The sequence below is a fragment of the Mesocricetus auratus genome, unplaced genomic scaffold (assembly GCF_017639785.1).
Source record: "Mesocricetus auratus isolate SY011 unplaced genomic scaffold, BCM_Maur_2.0 Super-Scaffold_100676, whole genome shotgun sequence".
Lineage (NCBI taxonomy): Eukaryota > Metazoa > Chordata > Mammalia > Rodentia > Cricetidae > Mesocricetus > Mesocricetus auratus.
This window is the reverse complement of record NW_024429266.1, coordinates 24,543,822-24,562,290: the sequence shown is the minus strand read 5'-3', so window position 1 is coordinate 24,562,290 and position 18,469 is coordinate 24,543,822. Positions and strand designations below refer to the sequence as shown.

At 46.1% G+C, this 18,469-nt stretch overlaps 1 protein-coding gene and 1 long non-coding RNA gene across 3 annotated transcripts in view; one reads left to right on the top strand and one right to left on the bottom strand.

Moving 5' to 3' along the window:
- Lmx1a (LIM homeobox transcription factor 1 alpha) overlaps positions 1-18,469 on the top strand; it is a 134,374-nt gene that overhangs the window by 32,831 nt on the left and 83,074 nt on the right.
- Positions 6,874-14,208, bottom strand: LOC121137057. Its single transcript, XR_005874258.1, has 3 exons — positions 14,155-14,208; positions 11,449-11,520; positions 6,874-7,208 (listed from the first exon to the last, which is right to left on the bottom strand). It is a non-coding gene; the product is annotated as an uncharacterized LOC121137057 (long non-coding RNA).

The following is an 18,469-nucleotide window of genomic DNA, read 5'->3' as shown; positions in this document are numbered from 1 at the left end:
ACTAACTGACTGTACTGGCTGACCCTGGAATCCTCCTATGTCTGCCTCCCCCGCACTGACTGCCATTACAGATTTGTATTATCATTCCTAGCGTCTACGTGGGTACAAGGGATCTGAACCCAGTTCCTCATGCTTGCACAGCAAGCACCTTACCTGCTGAGCCTTCTCCCCAGTCAAAGTTGAGGATATTCTTTATTGTGTTGGCATGCCTGTATTTCCTGCTCTGGGTTTAGTGGATGTTGGGGTTTGTGTGCATATGTATGTATGTATGTATGTATGTATGTATGTATGTATGTATGTATGTGTATGGAAGAAGGGAGGGGCAGGAACAGATAGGAAGAGGGAGGGGTACAGAGATATGAATCTCAGGTGAAATATGTTCAGCTCCAAATAACAGAAAACCTATTCTCACAGGTTTGACCAGAGAGGTGTCTTCCTGTGAAGTCTGGAGACATTCCATATAGAGGTGCTCAGGAGGCCCACAGATGCCACCAGCACCCCACTCTCTTTCTGTATCCCTTCTTTCCAGTCCTCACCCCTAAGCTTTTCTTCCTATGGCTTCATCATCAGTCCAGGCAGGAAAGTGAGTGTAGGGCCATAAGGCAGAGGGTGAAAGCCTAAGAGTCTTTGGAAAGCTGGGAGAAGCAAGATGGCACTTTTCGAAGCTCCCGCAAATCCAAAGTCAGCTAATGGCTTCTCTGTGACCTGTGCTGCCCTGCACCAGCACAGACACGGTCCCTTTCTGCCCATGGGTAAAGTCTCTTGCCTACATGGTGGTGGGTTCATCAGTATTAAAGAACCCAAATCATTATCTTTTTTTCCCCTTCAGTAAGATAATTTGGTTTTGGTTAATGGATAAATTGCTCTTTGTTCTTGATTTTATCGTGTTATTACTAAACTATTCTTTGCTGAACAGAACACTAACGTGAACAGGATGTCAGAAGGGTAGCACTGAAGCTGGGTGGTGGCGCAAACCTTTAACCCTGGTGCACTCTGGAAGCAGAGGCAGGCAGATCTCGGAGTTTGAGGCCAGCCTGGTCTACTGAGTGAGTTCCAGGTCAGCCAGGGCTACACAGAAAAACCCCGTCTCAAAAAACCAAAAGAAGAAAGAAGAAATGGGTAGCAGGGACTAGTGTCAGTAACAAATTTCTCCTTTGAAAAGGAGTTTCCACTATGGTGCTAAGAAAGACCGGAAGCTACCCCTGCTTCTTTCCAGCCAGCAGCAGAAAGACAGAACCTATAACGGAATGATTTAGTACCCTCCCAAACATTTTGCTTCCTTCTCTGTCTTGGGGAAAGAGAAGTGCCTCTTTTCAAAGTTTTATTGAGAAAAACACCCCGAGTCACGTTGCTTTTGTGGCAACTATTAATTGCTTCCTGAATTTACGCAGCATAAATAAAATAGGTTGCCAGAGAGTGAATTACCCAGTGGATAAATGGTGGGTCATTAATGTAGCCTTGACCCCGAACCCAGAGGATGACGTGAGATCCGCAAGAGCTCTCCAGAAATTTACCAGAACCCATTTCAGCTGGAGGTGATGTGTTTTAAATCCCCCTGCAGTGCAACGAGAGGAATCAAATTAGATAATAGTTTGCAGAAATCTTCTGGGCCCGCAGCCCTACTCAGAAGGATTTCATCCTCTTATATTATCATGCTTCATGTTTTGGGCTATGTTACAGTGGTACCCAGTGGAACCCAGCGTGGCTTTAGCTTTTTCTCCCAAGGTCAAAGCTCCAGCTCATAGATCCAAAATGCTCTGATGGGCAGACCAGCTCATCATTCTTAGTACTTTTTTTAAAAGAATAAGTAGATTCTCATTTCATCTTGTTCTGAAGTTGAAGACCCAAACTTATGTAAAGAAGGGCTCATTCAGAATAAAAGCTGTCCACACTGCTGCCTCCTGGGCCTCTTTATCTTCTAAAAGTATGCAGGGTGTTATCGCCTATCGTTGGCCACAGTTGAAGTAGCAGGAGTATTAATTGTTTTAGTGGACCATTGTATTGCTCCGGAGTTAAAAAAAAAAAAAAACAGAAAAAAAGGAAAACAGAATTGGGGACTGGGAAATGTTAGTGGCCAAAGTGCTCACCAATTCCCATGCAAGGACTGGAATTCAGGTACTCAGAACCCGTTCAAATTCTGGGTGGCTGCGGCAGCCACCTGCGTCCAGTACTTGGAAGGTGGAGAGGGGACCCTCAGAGCTAGCTGAGTAGGGTCATTTGAGAGACCCCGCCTTAAAGAATAAGGTGGAGGGTGATCGAGGAAGACTATCAGAGTCAACTTCGGGTCTCCATAGGCATGTTCACTCCTCCCTGTACAAGAGTTCCTCTACACAGACACACACACACACACACACAGAGAGAGAGAGAGAGAGAGAGAGAGAGAGAGAGAGAGAGAGAGAGAGAGAGAGAGAGAGAGAGAGAGAGAGAGAGAGAGCTTTAAATTGGGCCTGAGGAGATGGCTGGGTTGATAAAGTACTTGCCTTGCAAATGTAAGTACCTGATATCATCTCTCAGAACTCACCTTAAACAAACAGACAGACAGACAGACAGACAGACAGACAGACAGACAAACAGCAACAAGCAGAAAAAGAAAAATGCTGATCATGGTGACATATACCGAGGCGTATGAATCCTCATTGCTCGCTAGCCAGCTAGCCTTACCTACTTGGTGAATGAAGACAAGTGAGAGACCCTGTTTCAAAAAGCAATGTGGAAGGCTCCTGAGGAACAACACTCAAAGTTGGCATTTGCTTCCATGTGGACATACACGCTGTGTGTGCACAGCTGTAAATACATGTACCTGCATATATATGAACCTACACATGCACATATACCCACAACACAGAATTGGAAGTCTTTGAGTTTTGGTGTCTGCACTATTACTCTGACAGGGTCCCACAAATTCAGAGCAGCTCTCAGACAAACAGGACAACCCACACCATCAAGGGCTCAGTGTGCACGATGCATACACCAGGTGCTATACTGAGGGTCGCATTTACAGACGTGAGAAGGACTGTTTACTGACTTCTCAAGCAAATTATAACCATCAACAGCGTCACAAGTAATCTTATTCAGGGCACTTGGTCCAGCTTTTTTCTTCTTTTGGTTTTACTAAACTCACCCGCACTCCTCAGCAGTGCAGTGTACATTTTGGGAGGCACACCACAGTCCCACGGAGAACAGAGACCTCACCCAGGCCGTGTGCCCACTGCAACCCAGGCAGGGAGCTGCTGCTGAAGAATGAAGAGCTGGGCTTTCTTCATACCTCCAACCCCCGCAATTGCCTCCTTCCGTGTTCTCCTATCCTGTGAAATTATAGGCACATCTGGCTCCACAGATACTCCCTGTGTGTTACTCTGAGGGCACCAGGGCCTCAAGTGGCATGTTCATATACACATGTGTAGAGGAACTGTGAAATTTCCACCTCTGGCTCAGTTTTGATATGAACCTCAGCCTGACAGCCCCAGTCAGCAAGTGAACTTACTCCCTGCCTTTCTCTCCTGCCCAGCACCTCTCTCCAGTAATCTGCACTAATGACATAGCTGGGAGGACCCAACAGCCCTCCAGCCACAGATGCACACTGTGAGGCCACTAGCATAGGACCTGACATCTGATGTCAGGACCCCAGGACTGGACGTCTCTTAGGTGGACACCATTGATGGCTACTCCTGAAGTTGGATGCTGTGCTCTGTCCCTGTGCCTTGTGGCAGTAATGCTGGCCTCCCAGCCTCTCTGTTGTTCCTTTATCCACTTTCCCATCACCAGCTCACAGCATGAGTACTCAGGGCTTGAGAGGCAATGTAGTGTGTAGCCCCTGCATATCTAAGGTCCACCTGTCTCTTTCAGTGCTAAGGGCTCTTCCTTCTACTTGCACGCACACACAAGAAATCACCATTTAGGCCACTCACTCTAAGAGGAAAGCCTTCTTCCTGCCAGGAATGGAGTATCTCCTCTACTCCCTATGTCCATAGAATGTGGGCAAGGAGGATGACTTCACCAAGTTCTGACCTTGACCTTGGCACTCTACAAGAAGCCCACAGGAGTGTCACTGTCTCTCTTGTCAGTATCCTGAATCTTAGTCCAGCATAACCTTCATGTAAAACCCATGCTGCTGAGAGGGGTGTTCTCTGTCACTTTTGTGGGTGACACTCTGGTGAGGGTCAACTCCCAGATGCTGACATTAAACTTCTAGAAGAGGGCAGAGGGATATTATTGATCATCTGTGCCAGGAGTAAATAGGCCTCTTCAAACCCTTCTGGTGTCATCATAATAGTTTTGAGGTATCTCTTACTGGCTACAGGGGGCAAGTCCTCAAGATTGTGAGATGCAGAATCATGGAACACTGTGCTGAGTTACAGACCAACGAGGAGTCGTGGTGACAAGGATTTACTTTTCAAGTATTGGATTAATGGCCAAATACAACTCGACTTGGATAATTTTCACATTGTTGGCTCTTTACCTACAAGCAATTTTTTCTAACCTTCCATAATGCCAATTACTGCTGTTAGCACACACTTCAAAGCCAGTATTCAAAGTACAAAGCTATGCTCAGGATTTCTGAAGTTCCTGTGCTGCTGTCCCCAGGGCTTTCCACCAAGGTTGGAGTGGGTGGAGATGAAAGGAAACACTTGGTCTACAGCACCTTTGCTTGTTAGTAGAGATTCTGGGAGAGGGGAGTTTGGGGAAGGTAGGTGGGGCCAACCCAGAGGAGGGTGAGGGGGATTGTTGTATGGTCCCATATCCCTAGTGTAGGTCTCAGTAGTTAGGGAGAGGTGGAGCTTAAAATAGAAAGGGCAGACAGAAGAAGCAGACCTGGGAAGGGGGAGCAGAATTAACTGATGAGACATCTCCATCAGGACGTGAGCAAAGAGAAAAAGGTGGGGCTCCCAGCTGTCCTTTCTTCGACAGGGTATCTAATTGTTCCCTAAACTTGGAGATAGGTGACAGAGAAAGGATATTAGCCAGGCTAATATTGTTGATGGCCACAGCTTCTGGATGGACTGATGAGGATCTGTCTGTGGGTGTGTTTCTAAACTACAGTGGATGCCATTGGTTATACATATATATACACATATATATATATTTCTGTTAGCTGGACCCTTAGTCTGTCGTTCTAGTAACAACTGAGTGGCTTTTTCAATGTGTGAAGGCATGTTAGGCTACTGCAGGAATGAGACTCTTAGTGCTGCTCAAAGGGAGAAGCTGCTGAGCCATAGAAGACTCGAGGGCCTAGAAACCCAGGTCTCTCTGAAAAGAGAGTGAATCTACTGAATGAGAGGCAAAGGGAAAGAAGTAAGGATCTTGACAAATACTTTTTTAAGTAGATGAAACTTGCAGAAATAAAACACGGAGGAAGAGAAGCTAGGGTGCAAAGAGGAAAATAGGTCAACAAGGCAGAGAGCAGGGTAGAGGACATGAGTCTGTTACAGGGCTTCCTGCTTACGTCAGGCCTTTAGGAAAGGGTGACTTGGGGAAATGCACCACACACCTGGAAGTAACCTCCATGGATGACAGAAGCAAAAAAGTGAGTGGATAGAGTTGTTGCAAAGCATGTTGGGAGTCTGGTCCATAGAAGCAGGTCCCAGAAAAGTTCTCCTGTGCTCTCTTGGCCAGGGCTTGCTTTGCCCTGGAGAAATCTCAGCCATTTCCCCTGTGCTCCCTGCCCCCCTCAGCAAGGGCACCTTCCACTCCTATGTCTAGGACGGTAGTTATTTCTCAAGGAGGTGTCATTTTGTGGCGATGTTTGCTTGGGAGCTGGCTTGCCATCCTCTTTATGTTTGCTGCTAACATTCCTTTACATTCTCTCCTCCATCCCCTCAGCTGCTCAGCTCAGTCCTGACTTCTGAGACCAGCGTGGATATGGCAGTCAAGGGTGATGCCATGTGACTAACTTCAGGGACTCATGGAAAGACGCTGATTTCAAAGGAAGCATGTCCTTGATACATGTGCCTGATGCTAGCTGATGGGGCCTGCCTCAATGCTCCCCTGTTCTCTGGCTTCACTCCATTGGGGTGCTGAGGGAAAGGAGAATGAAAGTGGATAGTTATTCACGTGACCCTCCCTTTTGATTCTGCCTTGTACAGAAGCCATAGGAGCTATCCTGTATCTGTATTCGTACTCTACACTCTCTTTGGGTCCCAGTGACCAATGCCTGCCCCTTATCCCTTCAGGCCCAAGGGTAGCAACAGTTTCCTGAAGTCTTCAGTTCTGCAAGGGGGTTACCAACCCCCCTTTTATTGCTTTTCTTAAACGCTTTTCATACACTTTCCCAATAAAAAGCACAAGAAGAGAAAAATAAAAAGGAAGGAGAGAGGTTGCACACGAGTGATTAACTATGAAGTTGGTTGTTCTCTGCTAAGTGTGGCTCATGAGACTGGTGTCTTCTAAATGAAGCTGTCAGACAGGCTGAGTCGAGCTGCAGAGGAGATGAGCCTATAGTCATCATAATAGTATGAATCAGCTGGGCCACAAAGCTATGTGGCCAACTTCTTGGTTTACTTCCCTGGCCTTCTCTTGAAATTCTTACTAATGTTATCTGAATGTAAAAATCTTACTTTTAAGACTTGCTTGATCAGTAAGTCTTCATTATCATGTTGTTAGTGGACCTCATGCTTATAATTGTGTGCAGGCTGAACTGGTGTGTGGCTTGAATGGACTGGGCATGATGGGCCTTCTTCCACTGAACAGTAAGAAGATAGACTAGAATGCTGCTTGTTCTGGTAACCCACTTTTCCTGTTACATCCATTCGTGTGAACTAGAGTTGTGGTTGAAAACGCTAATTTCTCTGTACATAGTCAACTTTCTTCCCATAGCATCATAAATCTCAGTTTGAATTCCTGTTAGTTATTGTCACGTAGAACACCAACCCTAGAAACAACCACAGCTATTTATTTTGTTAGTAAAGCTGCAATTTGGGTGGGGCCCAGCAAAGGTGGCTTGTCAATGGCTCCATGGGGAAGGGAGGGTCTGTTTCCAAGATGGCGCATGTATGTGTTTCCTGGCTCTTGCCTGGGGACTCAGGCAGGGCTGTTGATTTCTGGAGTTGAGGTGTGGACAGGCTTCCTTTCCATGTGTTCTTGTATGTGAAGGTTTGCTTGACTTCTGGAGTTGACGGGTAGTCACGTTTCCTTTCCATGTTTGCTTTTCTGTATGAAGGGTTGCTTGGGTATACTGTTAATATGGAGGCTGGGTTCCAAACAGGAATGATCTAAGAGATAGGAGATAGATGCTAGTCATTTCAAACCTGGTGTGGGAAACTATAGAATGTCACTTCCCCTGTTACAGAGCCCAGATGCTTAATGAAGGGACATAGTCCCAGACATTCATTGGAAGACTTGAATGACTTATAACCAGATGATGTTCGTTTATCTGCTATGGTAAGCATACCTGATTTTTATGTGAAAAATTGGGATGATAGTGCAATGTAATCTCTCTCTGAGCAATATCAAACACGGGATAGTGATCAGAATATACAGCCAAATAAACCCTTTCCTTCCCAAATTGCTTTTGATCATGGTATTTATTCCTAAATAAAAAGCAAGCCAGGTAGGGTTAGGATGGATTTTGGTGGAGTGTCACACATCTCTGACTTCAAGGCTGCTGTAGCAAACAGAAATTCAGAGAGCTCCAGACTGTGAGATGAAGAAGCCAGCACCAGCCTCTAGTCACAAGACTGACATTCTAGTGGTACCTGCTGCTTATTGCACTAGAATGCCGGCAGTGTATTGTGCTCAGGAGGTCCTGGGTCATCTGCCAATGGGAAAAATATTTGTGCCGTGAGTTGTTGCAAACACTTAATGAAGCGTCTTTCGGGAGCTGACTGTTTAGGGTGGGTAGACAATTACCCTTCCAATTTCTGGGTTTATTCTTTACAGAGTGGAGTGGGGCATGCCTTCTTCCCGGTACCTTGCAAAGCAGTGATTGTCTTTCTGAATAGAAGTTGTACTACTGTGATTTGGCTTGTCAAGCTGTGCCCATCTAATGTGAGACGCAGGAGCTGATGGTTTTCTTGGATTGCTGGTCTTTTTTGCCTATCCAGAACTGCAGGGTCCTGGTGGCTTTTGCATTTCTGTTTGTAGAAGCTGTGCAGAGCTATGTGGATAGTTGAGGTTTCTCTAAACACCCAAAACATAAACTCAAGTTCAGTCTGTAGAAACAGTTTGGTGGAATGCATGTAAGGATAGGGGGTATCTGTAAGAAAAGGGGGAAAGTCACCACACACACACACATAGTGGTTGCTGTCACTGGACATGAGACAGAAGACCTGGGGAAGGTCACAGGGTACCCTTACATCTTGAATCACCAGTGGGAGGAAACAAGGGAGCTGAGAGTCTGCCCTGCCGCCCCCACCCCAGGACTTGCTCATTTTTGCCACTGGGAGTCCTCGCTAGGCAGAGGGGCCTTACTTGCCAGGTTTTTGTTATTAAAGTTGATCCCGTGTATCAGAAAGTGGAAAGCAAGCCTTGGAACTCGGCATCCAAGTGGGATTCCAGGCTAGCTCTATAGCAGTGCGTGCCAAGGGCTGGGGGTGGGGAGAGCGCTGCAAGCTCTTCTCTCAGCATTCAGGAGCAAGCCCTCAGCATCACTCACTCTGTCAGGGCATCTCAGTGGTAATCACTTCCAAATGGTGGCGGGTGGGGAGAGGGGTCCCCTGCAATCACCCAAGGAATGTTGACTCCAGGCAGAAAGGGAGGGTTTCCATAAGCATCTCCCCTTTCTAAGGGGATGGACAATAGAATCTGAGACGTCTCATGAGCCTCTCTTAGCCACATCTATAATAATATTCATGTCAACAAAATGGAGAGGGAGGGGATAGTGATCCAGAGTGATGTTGAGTCTTATCACTGACCCTGGAGGTGCTTTCAGGATTAACTGCTCACCTCTCAAAATGACATGTTCCCTCCCCAGCATCTCCTGAAATGGAAACCATGAGAGTGTTTACCCAGGATCACATTCTGTCTCTAAATGGAAAGGTTGGCATAGTAAAAAGCACCATGTTCCAGAGTTGGAGGTCAGCCTGGGCTATATCACAAACCCTGTTCACAAAATAAAATTCAAACAAAAAATAACAGACATTGTGCATTGGAATAAAAGCCCACGACTCTAGCCTTCTGTTGCCTTTTACTAGCCGTAGGATTGAGTCCTTAATCTTTCCCAACCTCAACTGCCTTACCTGTAAAATAGGTGTAGATGTCTGTTTTATAGAATATCTAGCTATAAGGTCTCAATGATACAACTTTGCCTGAAGCTGAATCGCCATGTAGGCACTGAATGCGATTTAAAAGGCTGTATTAAAAAGGGGTTGTGTCTTTTATTATTTTCTTAGTGCCCTTGCTTTCTTTGGCTCTTCCTGACGTGTTGCAGACTCACACATCAACACTGGGTTTAAAACTTATGTAGAGCTCTGGTGATCTCAGAATGATTTTGCTTGCTTTATGTGGTGACTCGTACTACTCTTACTTCTGGCTAGCAAACCTGATGCAATGGCGCACTGTTGGCCACGTGGCTTGTATGCCATGTGTTCAATTCCTGGCAGTGTATCTTGCTTTCCTTCCAGTATCTTGCTTTCCAAGGATTGACTCAGGATTCCTTGGAATAGTGCTCATATGTGGCCCAAAGACCAGCCTTCCATACTGTAAGTATCATGACTATAACTATTTATCAGTACCAGACTTGGACTAATAATTTCTTACAGAAACTGTCTTCCATAAATGATTCCTTTCCTTTTTTTGCTGTGTATCTCTGGATGTCCTGGAACTCACTTTGTAGACCAGGCTAGCCTTGAGTTCACTGAAATCCATCTGCTTCTGCATCCAAGTACTGGGATTAAAGGTGTGCACCACCACTGCCAACCCTTTTGTTTCTTTTTTCTCCTACCTTGATGAGCAAACTCCAGAATCTCTTCCCTGGATGTCTGCCCCCCCCCAAGTATCTCTGCAGCCCAGCCTTAATGGAAGCAAGGAGGGAGAAGAAGTTAACATCTGTTCAGATACTGCTTCATTGACACCCAGAATCCAAGTGTCAGTTCAAACACATACTTTTTAATGTGGTTTGGGCTACTCACACTACTCCTGAGCTCTCCTACCTATTAAGTCAGGCTTCTGTGAATGGGAATTCCCTAGAACTTCGTGTGAAATGCCTGGTCCATCTGATGTAGGTTAGTGTGGCTGCTGAACTGGTTACTCAGATCATTTACAAAGGTTCAGAAGGTCTGAAGGTTATAGGTGAATCGGTTGACATCTCAAGGCTGTGGATGTACAACATATACATGAATGCCACCCGGAATTTCTTTTACATACAGCATAACCTTGGGGAGTGTGTCCCGATGCCTTTGCTCATTGTACCTGTTGTACAGGCCCATTTGAAACCCAATAATTCCAGTTTTTCTGTTGCCTTGGGCTTGTTCAAATCAACCATCCTCTTCCACTTCCCGAGTTTGGTACCTTGGCTATCCAGAACTCTTGCTGGATGTCATCCAGCATCTCTAGACAGCAGATATTTACAACACTCAAACCTTTTTTTTTGGTACCAGAATTTGATGATGTTTTGATGGATTGTTAGGAAGGCCAATGATGTCACCTAGATTGATTCTCACCTGGAAGTTGGAATTCTGTCCTCACTCTGTTTGATTTTTGCTCTTTGTTGTCTTTCCTCTCATTTTCTTACCACAGCTAGAGTGGTGCTTTAGTAATCTCTCTTGTGCTGGTCAGCAGAATGACTTTTTTTTTTTGCCATTTGTTCCACCGTCAGTTTAGGAAGAGGACTTTGGCCTGTGTTGCTGCTGTCTGTTGGCTTGCATTTAGCCACAGGGTTCTCTCGTTACTACCACCCATATGCGCAGACACAGCATCTGTCTTCAGCCCAAGAGGACATGGAAAGGAGCTGCCAGCAACGCAGGGCTGAGCCGGCACCCCTGCTGGCAACCTCATTCTGCATGCTGCTTGGGTATAGAGAGGAGAAGAAGGAAGCTGGCGACTCTTCTAGCTTCAAAAGAGAACTAGAGTGGCACCGCTGTTGCTGCTGGGAAGTCAGACAAAGGCAGCCAGGTTACTACTGGACTCTGGGTACCGGATGCATGTTGGTGGGAGAGCCACAGATGGGCCCTCAGGGAGATTCCGAGACCCAGCTGCACTACTGTGCTTGGGAAGGATGGGTCATTACATGATGCAGATAAAGGAAAACGTGAGATGCTGACAACTGGCTGAGCGTTTTACAAGAGTGCATTGGATAGCAAACGGGGGGGGGGTTAGAAAGAGCAGGCATTTGTTTTCCCATTCATGGGCTTCTGAGTTGACTGGAGTACCCTGTTTCAGGATCACCTGGCCTCAGTTTTGGCTCCAGGCTTTGGATGGATTCATGTGTAGTCTGTACTTGCTAGATCAGTCCCCTCTTTGACATGTTGGCATCGAAGATGACAGAAACTGAACCAGACACTCATATTTACCTACCTTCATTTGTGTGATCCAGTTGTTCAGTGAAGCTCAGAATCAGTGGAGGAGGGGTGTCTACATCAAAAGGACCTGCGGGAGGGGAGTGGATATTTAGAAGATAAAGTACCACATCAAGTTGAATATCTGCAGATTCAGCTAACTCCAATCTGAAGACGAAATGAGCCGGTGAAAGGGTTTGAAGGACTGAAGGATGTCTGATGAGTGGATGTGAATTTGGTTGAGTCTAGGAGAGTAGGATTTAGGTGTCAGCAAGGGCTTACCAGGGAGAAGGTGGACTTTGTCCTTTGTGTCCTTCTGGGTTAGAAGACCATGTTGGTTTTGAGTTTCTTTTGCCATGGCTCTTGGTAGTTGTTCTTGGCCAACTGGTTTCCTTTCCCTAGGATCTATCATTGTAATCTTTTAAAAATGTGCATGCACATGTGTGTGTGTGTGTAAGAGAGAGAGAGACATAGAGTGGAATAGAAGAGTGTACTTGTGAGATGCATGCGGACATTTGTATACATGGGTGTGGAGGTCAGGAGGACAGCTTTGGATGTTGTCCTCAGACACTATCAGTCTTCTTTGAGACAGGGTCTCTCACTGGTCTTGGGTTGTGCCAAGTTGCTTTTCCTCTAGAGTAGTCCAAAGACACTTCTTGTTCTCAGAGTGCCCACACTCTGAAGGTCTCAAGAGACAAGAAATGGTGATGGATGTAATGGGAAGTGACCTGTGTAGTGATAAAGCAGGGTGCAGGTGATGAATGCAGCATGGAGTCAGTTCTGGCAGGTAAGGTGAAGAGACCATTGGTGACATCCAGAGGATGTAGTGTCAGAGCTGAACTGGCAGTCAGGGAGAGAAGAATCTTCCAGGATTCTAGGACAACATGAGGAAGGGCAACAAGGAGGAAAGGACCAGTTTGGCATTGCTGGATAACAGAGATAGAGACAGGTGAGGTGATGAGGCACCAAGGTTAGATGTGTCAGGCCATGTAGATTCTTGGGTCTTATGGAAAGATCATGGGTTGGGGAACCTTTGAACAATTTTAAATAGGGACATTACATGCTAAGATTTGTACTGTACTCATGAAAGCAAGAGCCACATTGAGTTAATTTTTAATGTCTGGGTTGAAAGAGTTGATATAAGGCACATACCAAGTATGATCTCTAAGTCAACACTGATGATCAAGATTAGAGGGATATATGTTAAGTGAGATGGTTTCTAAATGGAAGTTGTAGTTTTAAAATTAATTAAGAGGTAGCTGAATCAATTTTTGTGGTTATTGTGTTCTTTCTGAGCTTGGACAGTAATCTTGGAGGACAGATGTTTTTGAAATGTAGAGGATAGGGTTGTGTGATACTTGTCCTGAGCCCAGCACCTACCAAGAACATCCTGATTGTTTCCACTGCATAGACAGACACTGAGACATGAAGGGGTTAAATTAGGAGGTTTTTCAGGGTGGCCCCGAGAACATGCTTTCTTCAACTCTATCCCCATTGTCCCTAGAACTCAGCATCCAATTAGTGTGTGAGGTTGTGATGCTTCCCTCCCTTTAGGGCTGGAGTCTGCTCTTTGGACTGAGAGTGTGATGTGTTTTGCTTTGTGAGAAACTAACCTGCAAGCTGGGATAAGCTTGCACGTGTATTAGTCACAACATCCCATGTAGAGGATTATGAAAGCTTTCTGCTCTGTTGCTACTGCCTTGAAATCCATCCTGTGTCCCACAGCTAGGAGCAAGGTTATTTCAAAAGATAATTCTTTGGTCAGAGAGGGTCTTAAAATCCCGCAAAGGATTGAGCATGTGTGAAGTGGCTTCTTTCTTGGTGCTACTTTGACCCCTCATGTTTCTCTCCAGTATCCACCCACTTCCCATCATGCTCTACCTCCTGGGGACCCAGAGGGCCCGTGGTCTGAGTGAAGAATAGCTGCCTACAGGCTCTGGCAATGTCTAGAGGAAGAAGTCATTGGGCTGCCGAAGCCAAGTCCGTGACCAGCATGATCCCAGGAGGGCCAGCAGTTTGTGGTTTCTTGGCCACTCTTCCTGCTGAGGAATGCATTCCCACTTCTCATCCGTCTTACACTTTTGTAAATTTTGACAAGGATCCATGAACAACCCAAAGCACCACAGTGGGTACAAGGTCAGCCAGTTACAGAGCAGTCCCAGCGCCAGCATGTTAGAAATAAGTCGGATGCCACAGTGAGCCATAAAGGGGAGGACCCTGGCCGAGGAAGTGTAGGAACTGGGAGTCTGTCCCACATTCACCTTCGCATTTGGGAGCATCTTGGAATTCTCTGTTTTGTGTTGTAATTTTGGCTCAAAAAGGATTTTCTCACTAGCTCAGCATTCCCTGGTTTGGGATCAAGATTTGTGGAAATATGCACTGTCTTTTTGTTCAAGGTTTGAGAAGTCTTGGGGAGTGCAGTATGATTATTTATATTATGGCATTTCAAAGAAGATTGGAGGCTATTTAAAAGAACAAAGATACAATAAGATGATTGAAAGAGTAAAAATCACAGCAGCCAAGTGATGAGGGGGCTGATGTGGAACAAGAAGAAAAAGGATGTAGGCTAACTGACATCCTTTTAGCAGAACAGGTAACACCTACTTCAGAGTTTCCTAGGAGCCAAGGTGAAAGCAACCATGAGGATTTATAGGGAGCCTAGTTCTAAACCCTGGAACCCACTCCTTACATGGAGAAAGAGAAACCATCTCCTTGTGTTTCTTACCAGTATGGGTGTCGGGTATGATTCTCCCAGGAACCTTGACCTACTCAGTACACAGTGACTGTGTCAAAATGACTTTGTAACAATTCAGTAATGCTGTCATGTCATCAACATCACAAAGCACAGGTGAGGTGGAAAGTGATTGATTAGGCACACATGTTTGGGAAGGCAGAAAAGGAAACCGAGGACAGGGGCATGGAGCCTCGCTGTCAAGGGCAGGCAGGTGGTACGGAGGACAGGACTGAAGAGTGGTGGTGTGGGCATCACCAATGACACCTCAGAGCATCATATTCTTTCTCAGTGGGGGTGGAAAGGGAGAAGCAGGAGACCCCGATTTGTGTTGTCCGTACTGTTCAAGTGTTTGCTTGCATGACCCTAGGAAGGTCACTGAATTGTGCTGGAGCGAAATGTGCAGTTTCCCCCTGTAATGAGTGAGAAAGAGGAGTGGCCTGGAGTATCTTGGTTCTTCAGTGGTCTGTGAGAGGCAGTTCATCACCACAAAGTCAGCGCTTTCCAGGGAAGAAGCAACTTGGTGGTAGCTGAAAACAAAGAAATAAATCAGCAAAAGTGTTCATTTTCTGGATGTCCCTTCTGCCCCTGCTGCCTATTGCTCTGTGCTGACTTTGTTTTCTCCTTTGAGTCCATCTTGGAACCTGGCTGTCATTTTTAACACTTCAGGAACATATTTAGCGAGGTGTCCTCACTTTTTTAAAAGGTATTTTCCCTCAGGTTGGAAGCTACTTGACTGTGTAAATAGGGGGAGGGTGGTGACAAAGCAGCATTTTCTTGCCCCTTTGTTCTCTGTATGCATGTGTTCTGTGTAAGCTTTTAGAAGGGTCCAACCTGTAGCCCATTGAATGTGCTTATAATGCAACCAATTACAGGGTCACAAACTTACTTAAAACTTTATGAGCCTTGCTTTGTAATAAAAAAATAAACAACCTAAATTGCACGGTCCTGGGGCATGATCCTTGCAGATGACAATATGGTGACAGACTGTTGTAAGGTAGGGATGCCTGCTATCTTATGGTGGGTTTTGGAGAAATCATTGTGTGTCATGGTATTATGCTGACAGAAGGACATGCATGTTGTGGGGTGTTGACTTAGACTGGGACTCCATTTGGGATGAACCAAATGCTGTGTGAGGTGCAGAGTTGGATGTTCAGCCATGCATGTGCCAGGTGGGAGGGCAGGCAGGTGGGAGTGATGCCCAGTAGAACCAAATCTGAGAAACTTCATGAGGGAAAGGGATATTAAAAAGATGCACCAGGGGTTGCCACAGATGGCACAATGTGTCTGCTCCCATGGTTTCTCAACAGGTTTGGATTGTGTTAAGCCAGTCCTGAGAGCTGCTGGTTTTGAGTCAACACTATGTGAATTTGCACAGTGGGCAGGGAGGAAAATTTGCCTTGATTGAAAAGAAAGCAGGTATCTGGGCTCGGTTTCGTTAGATACAAGCACACTTTAGCAGGCTGCCTCTCAGATCCTCTGGTCCTCCAGGACCATCAAGAGTTTCTGTGGTTGAGCTCTGCTGGGTACTAACTCCCTCTGTAATGTACCTGCATCCCCAGGAATCCTGGGAATCATAGCTGAAAAGAAGCAGGTGGATTGAGGAGGGGGAGGGAGAGTTCTGAGCATTTCTACAATATTATATGCAAGTGCTCTGCAAATAAAATGCAAATTAAAACGGAGCACTCCAGCACTGAGCCAAGGTGATGCAAATTTGCTTTTAATTTCTCTTCTGTGCAGTTGCAAGCACCGCCTAGGCATCTGGGGAGCTGTCATGGGGGCACAGAAGAGTGAGGTGCCCCAGGGAGAGGCTGGGGCTGCTTTTTTGTTAGTTATGAACTTGACCCTTGGTCTTCTTACTTGCTTGACCCATCAAGTGCCATTCCTCAGGGAGAGTGGCAAGATCCACTTTCCCACTGTGGTTTGCTGTGCCCTTAGGACACAAGGATGGCCCTGAAGAATGGAGACAAGAGGACCTAACCTGGGTCAGCTCATGGCTTGGGTAGGGAGGAAGGACGAGTTAGACACTGTCTTGTGGGTTGGTCGAGGGTGTCCGTGGAAGCTGCCCAAGGTGAACATTAGTAGTGAGAAAGCTCTTTACAGAAGGTCAAGTGTGGGTGGTGGTGGTGGAGGATTAAGACGACGGATTGCACGTCACACTGGAGGTTGTGAGAACATTTTAGTTGGTAGCAGGATCTAGCAGCTCTTAGGCCCCAAATGATTTGGTGGGAACTCAGGGTGTCATCTTGAGGGTTGTATGGATGCCAGGCACTATATAGTGAGGGTGCTGGCCAGGGATACATTAATGCTGCTATGTGTCTCTTTCCACAGGGTGTGAGGGAGGGGCCTCCTGACCCCATGTCCCTGCGCCCTCTGTAGAGTCTTCAGGAGGCTGACCTGTGTGTGAACTGATGGCCTTACAGTGGTGCCCAGCCAAAGCTTAGAATTTTCCTGGCCCGGAGAGGCCCGGAGAGGTCCGGAGAGGCCAGGGAGAAGAAGAGATTGGGCAGATGAGTCAGATGTCAGGAAGAGTCAACTGCTGCCCATTGCACTTCGAAGCTAGTAGAGTTGGTAAAATAATCCCCCTTTCCGGGTGTTTCTTGGTTGCCATGTTATCAGTTCTATGTGTAAGCACTCCAGGAAAGAAATATGTTTTACCATCCTGAAACTGAATTATTAAATGGGGATTAACGTGGTGTTGACTTTTCCTCATGGCTGGTTTGCAGTATAAACTGGGTTTAAGGCATCTTTTGCTAAACCTTCTGGATTTTAGGAGGCAGCCCTAGATGAGCCATTCATTAAAGATTTCATGCTGATGTTATTTGTTTAGGCTTTGATGCCCTTTTCTGCTTCCCCTCCCCTTTTATTCAATAATGATATCTTCCAGGCAGAGAGTACCTTCTGACCTGTGGCATTAAGGGCTTTCTGTGATAGAGAGCACGGCCTGGTGTCCAGCTTCTTGGCTGTAAATCAGAAAACCGTGTTCCCCTCCCTCCCCTAGCCCCAGATCGCTGGGACTGGCAGCTAGAGCAGGGGGCTCTGCACTCTCTGTTTGGCATGTGCTTCCTGGAGCTGCTTGCTGAAACCTCAGCTCCATTAACTGGTTAGTGAATTCTGTTTCATTTTGATCTTACACACCCAGGGAGAAGCCATAGCCTACACTCATTCAGATGTGTAGGTGTCTGTTATCACACTTGCACCAGCAGACACTGAAGCACGAGGAGAGATGAGGTGTTTGGGGCTAACACAGGCCGGAAGGATGGTGGTTTTGCTTTTGTGGGTCTGAGCATCCAGCTCTTGGACAAGTTATTTCACCTCTTTGCATCTAAGGTTGCTCTATTTTCATACAAAAAGGAAAAAGTAAACAAACACATTGACACCATTACAGTGATTACTTTTGCAAGGATCTCAGTATCTCGTAGATGTCCAACATATTTTCCCTTTTCACATACAGGCTCTGGTCTTATAGCTGGAATCATAGTGTTGCTACGAAGGAAGCATATTAATGCATTTGGCCTTCCTCTATTCTGCAGTCTCTCCTTTAATTGTTGTTATTGGCTACCTGACTTTATGAAGATAATTTGATTATTTTGGTTGTTTCCCAAAGCAGCCCTTTCTGTGGGCCTGCAGGGGTCTCTGTTCCAGGGGAATTTAGACCTCTCGTGGATTCATAGCAGAAAGTGATGCTTTGATATTTTCTAGAAGGATCTCAAGTATTGTGGCAGTATTCCTCATGGGCCAGTAACAAAGCCCCAAGATAGTACATACAATGTTGCTCCCAGACATTGTGTCCTATGTCAATTATACAACCATGCACCCCTTCCTCCTGAATGAGTGGTCTTGAGTCCTGACCTGTGGATATCCACTTTGTGGATATCCTGCTATCCATGGAGGACAGTCTAGCTCACCAAATCCAGCTCCTCCCTTTAATCCCACCATGGCTGCCTTAGTTTCAGGGTACGTCTCTTCTCAGACTGGTCCACAAATCCCTCAGCTGAAATTTGCATTTGAGCCCCCTCAGAGTTGGTCCAGCCTTCTGGCGACAGAGGTCCCTATTGACAGAGACTCAGCTGACATCTTTCCTAAATAATCTTTCTGAAGAAAAGCAAACCTGCCTGGAGGCACAGATGTGTGGGCACAAGTATACCATTCTCAGAAGACTAAGAAGATGCTGGCTTGGGTACCAGCATTCAAGGAAAAGCTTTTAGGAACATTTCAGGTTCAACTCTTGTCTGGTACCAAGCTCCGCTTCAGGGAGTGTTTTGCATTTGCTCTATTCCATCTGCATCTGCTTTCCTGGCTTAGGAAA